The sequence below is a fragment of the Hypanus sabinus genome, unplaced genomic scaffold (genome assembly GCF_030144855.1).
Source record: "Hypanus sabinus isolate sHypSab1 unplaced genomic scaffold, sHypSab1.hap1 scaffold_1388, whole genome shotgun sequence".
Classification (NCBI taxonomy): Eukaryota; Metazoa; Chordata; class Chondrichthyes; order Myliobatiformes; family Dasyatidae; genus Hypanus; species Hypanus sabinus.
The window spans coordinates 51,999-63,928 of NW_026779460.1; the positions used below are offsets into that span (position 1 = coordinate 51,999).

The 11,930-nt window shown below is 44.3% G+C and overlaps 1 non-coding gene across 1 annotated transcript; it reads left to right on the plus strand.

The window, feature by feature from the left end:
* Positions 1-4,473: 4,473 nt before the first annotated feature.
* Positions 4,474-4,587, plus strand: trnal-caa (transfer RNA leucine (anticodon CAA)). The gene is made up of 2 exons: positions 4,474-4,511; positions 4,542-4,587. It is a non-coding gene; the product is annotated as a tRNA-Leu (tRNA).
* The last annotated feature ends 7,343 nt before the right edge of the window (positions 4,588-11,930 follow it).

An 11,930-nucleotide genomic window follows, 5' to 3' on the forward strand; every position in this document is an offset into this window, starting at 1 on the left:
GAGCAAAATTTATCACCGCACACCTATCGCCATTAAAATCCAATCAATGAAATTACATCCTATATCATCGGTGTGGTCAGATTCTTTTTGAAGGGGGCACCTGGATTTGAACCAGGGAACTCTTGATCTGCAGTCAAATACACTAGCACTGAGCTATACCCCACATTTTTAATCCTACAGATTGTGGAGGCATTTCCAATAATCTTTCAAGAATCAATAGATTTTGGCGTACCGGATGACAGGAAAATTGCAAACGTTATTTCACTATTTAAGAAAGCCTGTTAGCCAGTTATCAGTGGTTGGGAAGTTGTCGGAATCAATGTTGGGGATGAGATTACGGAGTACCTGCAGGCACATGACAAAACAGGACAAAGCCTGTATAGTTTTCTGAAAGGAAACTCCTGCGCGACTGGTCTAGGTGCTGGTTACCAGTGGTGTTTCACCGGTGCAGCACAAGTGAGGAGAGAGAGGTGTCTTATTGCGGCTCTTATTTTAGAAAAGGTTTACTGCTATTGGAGATGGTTCAGCGAAGATTAATGGTTGATAATTAATAACCTTAATGATTCGAGAAATGAAAGGGTTACTGTATGAGCAACATTTGGCAGCTCCTGGGTTGTATTCCATGGAGTTCAGGAGAATGAGCCGGATATCATATAAACATTCTAAATGTTAAATTCGCTAAACAGATCAGATATGGCGAAGTGATTTCCCATCGTAGGGGATTCTAGCAATAGAGGGCACCGCTTCAGGATTGAAGGACGTCCATTCAGAACTGAGATTAGTGGAAATTTGTTCAGTCGGAGGGTGGTAATCTCGTGGGATTTGTTGCCACGAGCGGCTGTGGAGGCCAGGCCACTCGGTGTATTTATGTCAGGGATAGAAAGGTTGTTGATTAGCCAGGGCCTCTAAGGTTATGGGGCGAAGAGACAGGGTCGTGAGAATGATGGAAGTTTGGGGTCAGTCCATGATTGACTGGCGAAGCAGACTGAATAGGCCCTATGGCTTACTTCTTCCCTATATCTTAAGGTCTTAATACGTGATTTCAAAACCAACATAAAATGCAAAAGAGCAATTGAGTAATAAGAAGGACAATTGAGCAATATTTTTTGGAAGTTGGAGTACTGGAAAGGCATTATGAAGGTAAAGATAGAGTACGAAAGTAAACTGACTAGTAATATTGGCAAAGTTACCAAACTTTTCTTCCGATACTTAAGGTAAGAAAAGTAGCGAGATCGAGCATCGAATCGCTGACAGCGATGCTGGCGATGTAGCACTGTGGGACCTTGAAATAGCGGACGAACTGATTAGTATATTGCATCAGTCTTCAGTCTGGAAAACACCAGCCGCGTGATGGAAATTCCAGGTGTCAGGGGAATGAAGTGTGTGAAGTTACAATGCCCGGAGAGAAGTTAGGTGACTAACTCAAAAGTCTGAAGGTAGACTGGAGGGACCAGATGCTGTACACCCCAGAGTTTAAAAAAGCGCTGGCTGAAGACATGGTTGGGGCATTACTGATGACCTTGCAACAAACACTTGGTTCTAGAATTTTTTCGGAAGAATGGAGAAATGCAAATATCACCTCACACTTCAAGCATGGAGAGTCAGAAGACAGGAGAAATCTACGCCGCTCAGTCTGACCGCAGCGTTTGAGAAGATGTTGGAGTCAATCATTAAGGATGAACTCTCAGGGGACTTGGAGACACATGATAAAGTAGACCAGAGACAGCATGGTTCCGTCAAGGGAAAATTTGGCCTCAAAAATCTGTTGGAATGATTTGAAGACATAACAATCCGGCCAAATTAGGCTCATTTAGTGGCCTCCACACCACAAACTCTCCCCCTGAGGTGTATGTGTCTTTAGTGAAAACAGCAGCCAAATCATAGTGAGGGACCTCGTCCGTCTCCGCCGGCATCTGGAGCGAGCTGCCAAAATATCATTATTCTTAACAACCAAGGTTATTTACTCTTGTTGTCTCTATCTTTATTTCTGGCAGGTATATACGAGCTTTCTACGTTCCAATTTTCATTTCTGAACGCGTCCCACTTACCAGAAAACATCCTGTCTGTCCTAATCGACAATAGCTAAATGTTTTTCAATAACGTCCAAATTGACCTTCCTCAATGAAAAATATTAACGCACGGACTAGAACGATTTTTTTCCATATGTATATTGATCACGAGTTACAAAATGTTCGTTCAATCAAACCTCAATCGCTTGTCCTGTCTCATTTATTTCATCATAGCAGATCACGTATCGCGCACGCTCTCGTTGGTTCGTCAACGCACAAAAGAAGAAAAAAAATATCCTGAATGATCACATACCCATCTTGTCCTTAACAAGTGTGGAATTAACAAGTAACGTGCGGAATGTTAAACTCCTACTCTCACAACCGTAATGCTCCTGCAATACACAGAGATATCTCCACAAAGTTGGCCGTCTAAATACTCTTGACCATTGGGTTGTCAGTAATCTATCTCCATTAACCTTTCCTTGTTTACGGTTTCACCCATTGCGCGTCTGTCCGGGCCTTTGAGCGCGTATAAACGACCCCGCAGAGGAGAGGGACCTGGATTAGTCGAATTCGGCAGTCTGTCCTGACAGAAGACAGCCGAGACGTTTTCCCTGACTATTAACTCTACTCTCCTCCTTTAGACCATCCCGCTCTATCACTTTTAAAGCAAAGGAAATCCTAAATCCTGAACTGCCAGACCAGACTCTCCTGCTACCTAGTGTCATTATCGGCTAAGATACCATGATTTCAGGTTTTATCCAAGCCCTGAGTTCATCGGCGTATTCTCAGATACTTCTAGCACTGAAATATACGCACCTCAGGCCACTAGTCGGACTTTACTCAATGATTACATTCCTGACGTTGTGTGAGATTTTATCAACATGTCTGCACAATTTCTGCACCATCTGTTCTGGCACCCTGGTTCCAATTCCCCTGTAAATGTAGTTTACGCTTCATCATGCAACGCTAGTTAACCTCCCGACAAGGTATTACTACACTTCCAGTTCACGCACAAACCTTCTTTATACACAGGTCTCAGCTTCCCTGGAAGAGAGATCAGTGATAGAAAAATCGTATGTCCTTTCTCCTATACCAAACCCTTAGCCACGTGTTAATCTGTATCATATTTCCATTTCTCGCCTCATTAGGACGCGACACGTGTCGCTGTCACAACTCCGAAGATCCCGCCCTCCACCTCAGCACCTAACTCTCTGAATTTCCATTGCATAAAATCGTCACTCCGATATCATTGGTACATAAGTGGACCACAACCGCTGCCTGCTCACTCTCCTCCTGAACAATGTTCAGTATTTGATCCACGTTTTCCCGGACCCCGGCACCAGGGAGGTAACATACCATCCAGGAATCTACCTTCCCCTTCCCTTTTGAGTCAGAAAACCAGACTCAGTGCCAGAGGTCCGACCGCTGTGGCTTTTCCCTACCAGGTCATCCAACCACAAACCGCATCCAGATGTTTCTGATGGTGATGGCCATAGGGATAGTCTCACTGCCTCTTTAAATCCTTTCCTCTTCCTGACTGTCCACAGTTCCCTGTGGCCTGCACCGTGGGTGTATCTACCACTCTATATGTCCTAGTCCATCACGCCATCGGGCGGAATGTTACAAGCGGCAGTTGTGTGCACTTCCGGCAGGTGTCGTCAGCAGGAACTCCGGAGGTCTCCCCGCCTTCCACATCCCGCGAGGAGCCTTTTACTTAGACGGTGGCCACCCGCTTGTCCCTGTCTTACTTTAATGTGTTCTGTGCCTTTAACACTGGATCAGAGAACCTGCGCGAATACGTTCTTTAAAGCGTCCCATCTCTCAGAAAGGCCGATGCTCTAACGTCCAAAAGACCCTGTTTCCGTCTCCTCTCTCAGATTAAACATTGACCTACAAGCCTGAAAAACATTCTGACTGTAATAACTCATCCATGACGGAATGATGAAACAGACACAGTAGACCGAACGACCTTTCCGCACGATGTCTCATTTTCTTGTTAACCTTGTCACATCTTCACTTTGCTCCAAAATGATCAGATTATTGGGCCTTATAGTTTATTTACCAACATCCATCTGTAAAGCAGCGTTGCCCGGTATCATTGAACCTCCTGCGTTCAGTTTCTGCTGACCTTGTTGCGATCAACTCCCACCCAGTTTTCTGATTTAGTCCTGTCTATAAAAGTTTATTTCTCTGCTTCCCTAAATGTGAAAGCGCTGAGTCTTCGAAGCGTTCTCATCCATCCCAACAAACGTCCTTCCTCAATTCTGGCCGAGACGCGTCTCACGAGTCTTCGAATTGTAAAATTTTACAGCTTTACTTTCCACAGAAGCTGCCTAACCTGAGCAAACTGTAACACTCTCGCTTTCATTTCCGATTGACAGGATGATATATGTGTTTGTGTGGATATGACGTTTCTTACAAATCAGGCATTTATTCCGTTCTCAAACACACGTCAAAAGTTGTCAGGGTGGCCGAGTGGTCTAAGGTGCCAGACTCAAGGAATGAAAGTCCTTCCGACAAACGGGAGTGTTCTGGTCTCCATCCGGGGGCGTGGTTTCGAATCCCACTCCTGACAAAATTTGTCTTTAAGCGTTCAATCGAGGCGACGTAATTTCTGTAAACAAAACCTGGGTTGTTGAGGTGGATTCGAAAAACTGTTGGAGGATAAGATTATGTTTTTGACACTGTTCATCACATTGCAATAGATCACCGCATACCGAATTCTGGGTCAGTGATTTATTCAGAAAAAAAGTTCACGGTGAAGCATCTCGGCCCTAAAGGCCGACTGCTTACGCTTTTCCACAGATGCTGTCTGGTCTGCTGAGCTCTTCCTGGCATACTCAGCTGTTCAATATATAAATGTTTCTGAAGCGAAATCATTGGTTGTCAGATTATTTAATGGATGGGCACGTGAGCGTAAATTATCACCTGTTGATCAAAGGTCTGATTACAGATGGGTAGTAACTGGTGGCGAGGTGAGTCCTGAGGCTCTTGTACCATCTACCCGATGGCAGCAGCGAAAAAAGAGCATGGCAGGATAGTGACGACCTCTGACGGTGGATGTTGTTTTCCGATTACATCTTTTTATGTGGATCTGCTTAATGTCTGGGAGTGCATTTCCCGTGATGAACTGAGCCGAATTCACTAAATTTTTAAAGATTTTTCTTCAGAGGTACGGTATTTCCATACCACGTCTTGATGTAGACAGACAATAGACTCTCTCCGACACATCTATGGAAGCTCATCAAGTTTTTTGATCTCATGCCGCAGTCCCATAAGAAAGCAAAGGATACAGTCATACCAACAATTTAAAGTTACAGACGCGCCCTGCCTCTGATCCTCCAAGGAAAACAAGCTCAAGAACCTTTGGTTTTCCCTCTGCTGAAGACAACAATCACTCCTTGGTCTTGCCGACGTAGAGTCATAGGGTGTTGGCATACCTTGTTATAAACGACCCCCACTTACTTAAAATGTATGCCCTTAGAGATAAATGGAGATAGATTTTGCGTGCTCCATCATTATCTATGCTTAAAAATCTAAGAAACGTATATCAGATTCCCCCTCACCTCTGGTGCTCCGGAGAAAAATAAAAAAGAACAAGTTTGACTAAACTCTCTTTATTGCACAAACAGTCTAATTCAGGTAGCATCTTGGTGATGCTCTTCCGCACACTCTCCGAATCCTCGTCATCCTTTCTCTGGAGGATGGCCTGAACGGGGTGCAGCTCAATTCCAGTGCTGTGATGCTGTACACTCTGATTCCGCACATGTTCGGCAACCTGAGAAAATGCATCAGGTCCATGCTCATTTAAAATCCCAGGATATAGAGTGTGTTTGCATGTATACTATCTCAACAAAGCAGTCATTCCGACTACTCCGAAATACAGCTGTCTATCTGGCAGGTGGACAGAGTACTGCAGGGGCTGTCAGGGTGGCCGAGTGGTCGAAGGCGCCAGACGTAAGGCGGCAAAGTCGCTTCCTACTAAACGCAAGTCTTCTGGTCTCAACCTGAAGGCTTGGGAACGAATCCCACTCCTGACAAATAAAGTTTTTCACGTGCTGTTTTTCTAATGCAATCACTGTAATTTTACTGTGCGACCAAAGTGTGAACTATGCGGGAGCATGAGAAAGAAGCTATTAAGATAAAGATTTTGTTTTAGTCACAACAGGGAACTGAACAACGGGTCATATTACACGGGATTCGGGCTGCGGAGTTTGATGAGAAAGTAGCCTCGTTGAGGAGTGTCTGTGTCACCTTCTCAGCCGTGGCTGCTTGTTGGACAGAATGACATCGGGGCTATTCAGACACGTTGTTGGTCTCGATATTGAAACGGTATTTTACATCCTCGTTCTTAAGCGTACATTTGGCGTGGAGCACAGTAACGTGCGTTTAACACCTTTCGGGATTTGGGAATATCGGATTAATCATTCCGGACCGGATTATATTCACTTTTTGTAGTTTAACAGGCCACTCTTCCTTGTTTTGCAATACAAAACAAAAATAGTATAGCACGCAAAATATCCTTCGGCCCAATTGGATCGGAGTTCAGAGTAGAAAGTAAATTTTGCATCACAGCATATCTATATACGTATATCAGAATGTACAATGAGATTCACTTCCCCGCGGGCAACAAAGAAACAGAATTAAATCCATGAAGGACCGCACTGACGGCCAAAACACTCAATATGTGTAACCAAACAAACTGTGCAAAGTCAAGCGAAGGAATAACGATAATAGCAATATTAATTGCTATTTTACGTAATAATCCAGGTCCAGTGCGAGTTTGTTCAGATATGACCTCTCTCAAGGACAACCAGATAGAACTATAGAACAATAGAACATTACAGAACAGAAACAAGTCTTTTGGTCCTTCTTGGCTGTGCCGATCCATTTTTCTACCTAGTCCCACTGGTCTGCACCTGGACCATATCCATTCAAACCCCTCTCATCCATATACCTGCCCAAGTTTTTCATGAATATCAAAAGTGAGCCCGCATTCACCACTTCATCTGGCAGCTCATTCCACACTCCCACAACTTCCTGCGTGAAGAAGACCCCCTGTAAACTTTCCCTCTTCACCGTTAATCTATGAACTCCGATTTTTTTCTCTCCCCTAGCCTCAGTGTTGGCGTAAGGCCTGGTGAACAAGGCATCGGACTAGTAACGTGAGCCTCAGCTGAGGCGGCGTGTTTGTGTCCTTGAGCAAGGCACTTAACAACACATTGCTCTGCTTCGTCACCGGTGCCAAGCTGCATGGGTCCGAGTGCCCTTCTCTTAGCCAACATCGGTGGCGTGGAGAGGGAAAGACCTGCAGCTTGGGAACTGCTGGTCTCCCATACAAACCTGCCCAGGCCTGCGTTCTGGAAAAAAACATCCTTGCGCAAATCCATGGTCTCATGAGAATGACAGATGCACATTTGCCTCAGTGGGAAAAAGTCTGCTTGCGTTCACTCTATCTATACACCTCTATCAAATCACCTCTCATTCTCCTACGCTCCAGGGAATAAAGTACTAACCTATTCAAGCTTTCTCTGTAACTCAGTTTTCCAAGTTCCGTCAACATCATTGTAAAATATCTCTCCACTCTTTCAAACTTATTAATACTTTTCCAGTAATTAGGTGACCGGAACTGCACACAATACTCCTGATTCGGTCTCACCAATGTCTTCCACAACTTCGCCATTACATTCCACCTCGTATACACAATACTTAGATTTATAAAGGCAAATGTACCAAAAGCGTTCGTTGCAACCCTATCTACGTGTGAAGCCACTTTTAGGGAATTATGCACCGGAACTCTCAGATCCTTTTGTTCTACTGCACTTCTCAGTGCCCAACCATTTACCTTGTCTGTTCTATCTTGGTTTGACCTTCCGAAGTGCAGTACCTCACACTTGTCTGCATAAAACTCCATCTGCCATTTTCAGCCCATTCCTCTAAGACGTCCAAATCCCTCTGAAAGTTTTGAAAACTTTCCTCCCTGTCCACTACACCTCCAAACTTTGTAGCATCAGCAGATTTGCTGATCCAATTTGCCACATTATCATCCAGATCATTGATATAGATGACAAATAACAATGGACCCAGCACTGATCCCTGTGGCACACCACTAGTCAAAAGGCCTCCACTCAGGGAAGCAATCCTCCACTACCACTCTCTGGCTTCTTCCATTGAGACAATGTCTAACCCAATTTACTAACTCTCCATGTACACCTAGCAACTGAATTTTCCTAACTAACCTCCCTTGCGGGACCTTGGTAAAGGCCTTACTGAAGTCCATGTATACAACATCCACTGACTTCCCTTCATCCACTTTCCTTGTAACCTCGTCGGAAAACTCTAATAGATTGGCTAAACATGACTTAACACGCACAAAGCCATTCTGACTTTTTCTAATAAGACCCTGTCTCTCTAAATATCTGTTGTCCTATCTCTTAGCATTCCTTCCAATAATTTACCTAATACCGATCTATAATTTCCCGGCTTACTTTTTAAGCCTTTTTCAAACAACGGAACTGGATGAGCTAACCTCCAATTCTCTGGCACCTGACCCGTGGATATCGACTTTGTAAATATTTCTGTCATGGCCCCTGCCAGGAGACTAGTCTCCTTCAAGTTCCGAGGGAGTACCCTGTCTGGTCCTGGGGATTTATCTGCTCAGATTTGCCTCAAGACAACAAGCACCACCTCCTCTTCAATCTATATATGTTCCATGAACTCCCTACTTGTTTGCCTTGTTTCCATAAACTCCATTCCAGTTTCCTTAGTAAATACAGATGCAAAAATAAAACAACAACACTTAATATCTCTCCCATTTCTTTTGGTTCCATACATAGCCGGCCACTCTGAACTTCAAAAGTACCAATTATATACCTTACCATCCTTTTGCTCTTAACATACCTGTAGAAGCTCTTCGGATTGTCCTTCACCCTGACTGACAAAGCAACTTCATGTCTTCTTTTATCCCTCCTGATTTCTTTCTTAAGTATTTTCTGAAATGAATTACACATTGACAAAGGATCGAATATGCACGCTTTTAAATTATTCACGTGAAACTCAAACATTTAATGCAGATAGTAAATATGACTTCGAAAGTTATAAGATTAAAACTTAGACAATATAAGCGTACTAGGTGAAATGTAAAGAAATTTGCAATTGAGGTAGCACAACATCAAACAGAAATGCAGGATAGAGTAGACCTGACTTGGATGTTGGAATTGATGATCTTCCCGACCGGTTTGCGGACAGGATGAACATAGGTGGAGGTGCAGGACATCTGGAGGAAGCAGAGAGGCTACAAAAGGACGGAGACAGATTAGGAGAATGGGCAAAGTAGTGGCAGATAGTACATACTGTCAGGAAATCTATGGTCCTGCACTGGAGCAGAATAAATAAAACTCAGAGGAAATTGGAAAATCTGATGTGAAAAGGGACTCCAGGTTCCTCATCCAGCATTCCCTGAAGGATAATAGGCAGGCTGCGAAAGTGGTGAGGAAGGCTAATGCGATGTTCGCGATCATTTCGAGAGGAATGGAGTGTGGATGCAGCGAGGTAGTTTTCTGGTTTTTAAATGCACTGATGAAATGCACCTTGAGTACTGTGAGCAGTTTGGAGGCCCTTGTCTGAGGCAGGGTGTGCTGTCATTGGCGACGCTTCAGAGGTGGTTTAGAAAATTATTCCAGGGTAGAAAGCTTTGTCATGCGAGAAGCATGTGACGGTTCTGGGTCTCTAATCAGGGGAATTCAGGAGAATAAATGGTTTGCGCATTAAATCACCCCTTGTGACACTTACAGACTACTGGATCGTGTCTCCCATGTCTATCACTCCTGTCTCCTGGCTGACTACTGGGCGATGTCTCCCTGTGTCTATCACTGCTGTGTCCCGGTTGACTACTGGACAGCGTCCCCCAGCTGACTACTGGACTGTGTGTCCCTGTGTCTATCACTCGTGTCTCCCGGTTGACTACTGGACCGCGTCCCCCAGGTGACTACTGGACGGTTTCTCCCCGTGTCTAACACTCGTGTCTCCTGACGGCTTAGGCGCTCCTGCTCCATGACTAAACTTAGCTTCCTTCAGTTACAGCAGCTGCTGATATATATATCCTGATTCTCTGCTGGAACCAGTCGGCGAGAAAATTGTGCCCTCGATTGCTCTAATAGAGTGGCGAAATCAAATAACGACTTGCCCGTGGAAAGGGCGTCTTCGCGTTCCAACATGTTATCAGTCTATCCCGGTTTCCACTTAAAGCACATTTCAACAAATGTAGGGTTTCCTATCGCTCTAGCTGCTCCCAGAACGTAACATGACAGGATTAGACCTCACAGTTCCTCCATTCCGGTCATCATCATACTTAGTAGGAACTTGCTCCTTCTCAAAAGCAGCTCTGAACACAGGGTGAATGGACACGGTGTTCAAAAAGTTCTCTGTATTTCTCTCTTCGCATTCTCCTTTGCGCCTTCTCAAAGAATAAAAATTCCAACGTTTTCAATCCAATCCGGGCTCAACAACGGTGTTGAGTCTATGTTACTCCAACATATGTTTCCATAAACTTCAGCTTCGACGAAGAGTAACCATCGGAGGGGTAACCATCAGTACTAAGCCGCGGAATATCAAGGGCACGCACTGGCGTCAATGGCAAGTGCGTCGAAAACCGGATGTAAGTGAATCTACAAAGCAAAGTAACTTCAGAACCAGTGGTCAGTTATGGCTCTAACATAAACACCTTAAATTCGACTAGATACATCAGAGCTTGGTCCCACTAACCCTTCGGGAAGATTTTTTTTTTTTTACTTTAGTATGTTCCTTAATACACTGATAGTAACGTATCCTGTAGAAAAGGTCATCCAGCTCCTTCACTGTGTCCCTCTGTAATTTTACCTATTTGCTTTGCTGTTTGATTAACCGCTAATTCAATTTCCGAAGGCATTTCGCTGTACAGCTTAAAATGTCTATCCTCCCCTCAGTTGCAACAGAAAACACTGGTCACTGCGCTGTTCTAAGGACGTTGCTCAGTAGCAGCCCTCGCCTCGGTATATCGCAGCAGTGGGTCGGGCGTCCTATTGGCGCTTGGTGTTTGTTGGCGGCTCCAACCGATATCATCACAATTACGTCGGTCGTCAGATGTTTATCGACGACCTGCAAAACCCACACTTGTGTGACGTTAAGGGTGCTTTAGCAACAGAGTCTACTGCCGAGAACTTTGCCCGGATGATGGAGGCCTTCTACTCCTCCATCCGGTTTTCCTTATCTCTAACTTCTCTGAGTAATTCATTATAAAGATGAAGGAAACCGTATCTTTCGGATCATACAAACACATAGAGCAATCACATGATGTGACAACCGGCTCTTCACAATTGAGGATCTTCCTCAATATCTCTTAGGCAGTTGAATGCACCCCTTGTAGTTCAAACAGTGCAGCATCTTCGCCAATCTGAAAATGTAGACAGGCAATTTAGCTCCGTCTTCCTAAAATGTGTGCCTAAACTTCACCCTAAGATCGGCTGCGCTTTCAGCAGTGCAATAGCATCTTCCTGACCTTGCAGGTAACACGCTGATGAGGCTATATTTCTGGCGTGATAAAGAAGGCAGTGGTATTTATAAGTCAGTGTAAGGAATAGTCCCTTCACTCTTGGATATCTTTGCATGGATAACTTTCTTGGGGAACTGGGTTTAGACCTGGAAATAATATTCAATGTGCATTCAGGCAGAGGGATTAATTTAATGAGACATCACTGGCTTAATTACGTCAGCCAAACAGCACAGACCAAATGGCTTCCTCCTGGACTGCACTTTTGTATGTTTTAACTGAGGACGGAATCACTGATTAAGGACATTTGTTTCCCACTCCTGCCTGAATATCCATTCTTTCATTCTGGGACTGTGACACATGGTAATACAAATATCATTCAGGAGAAACAT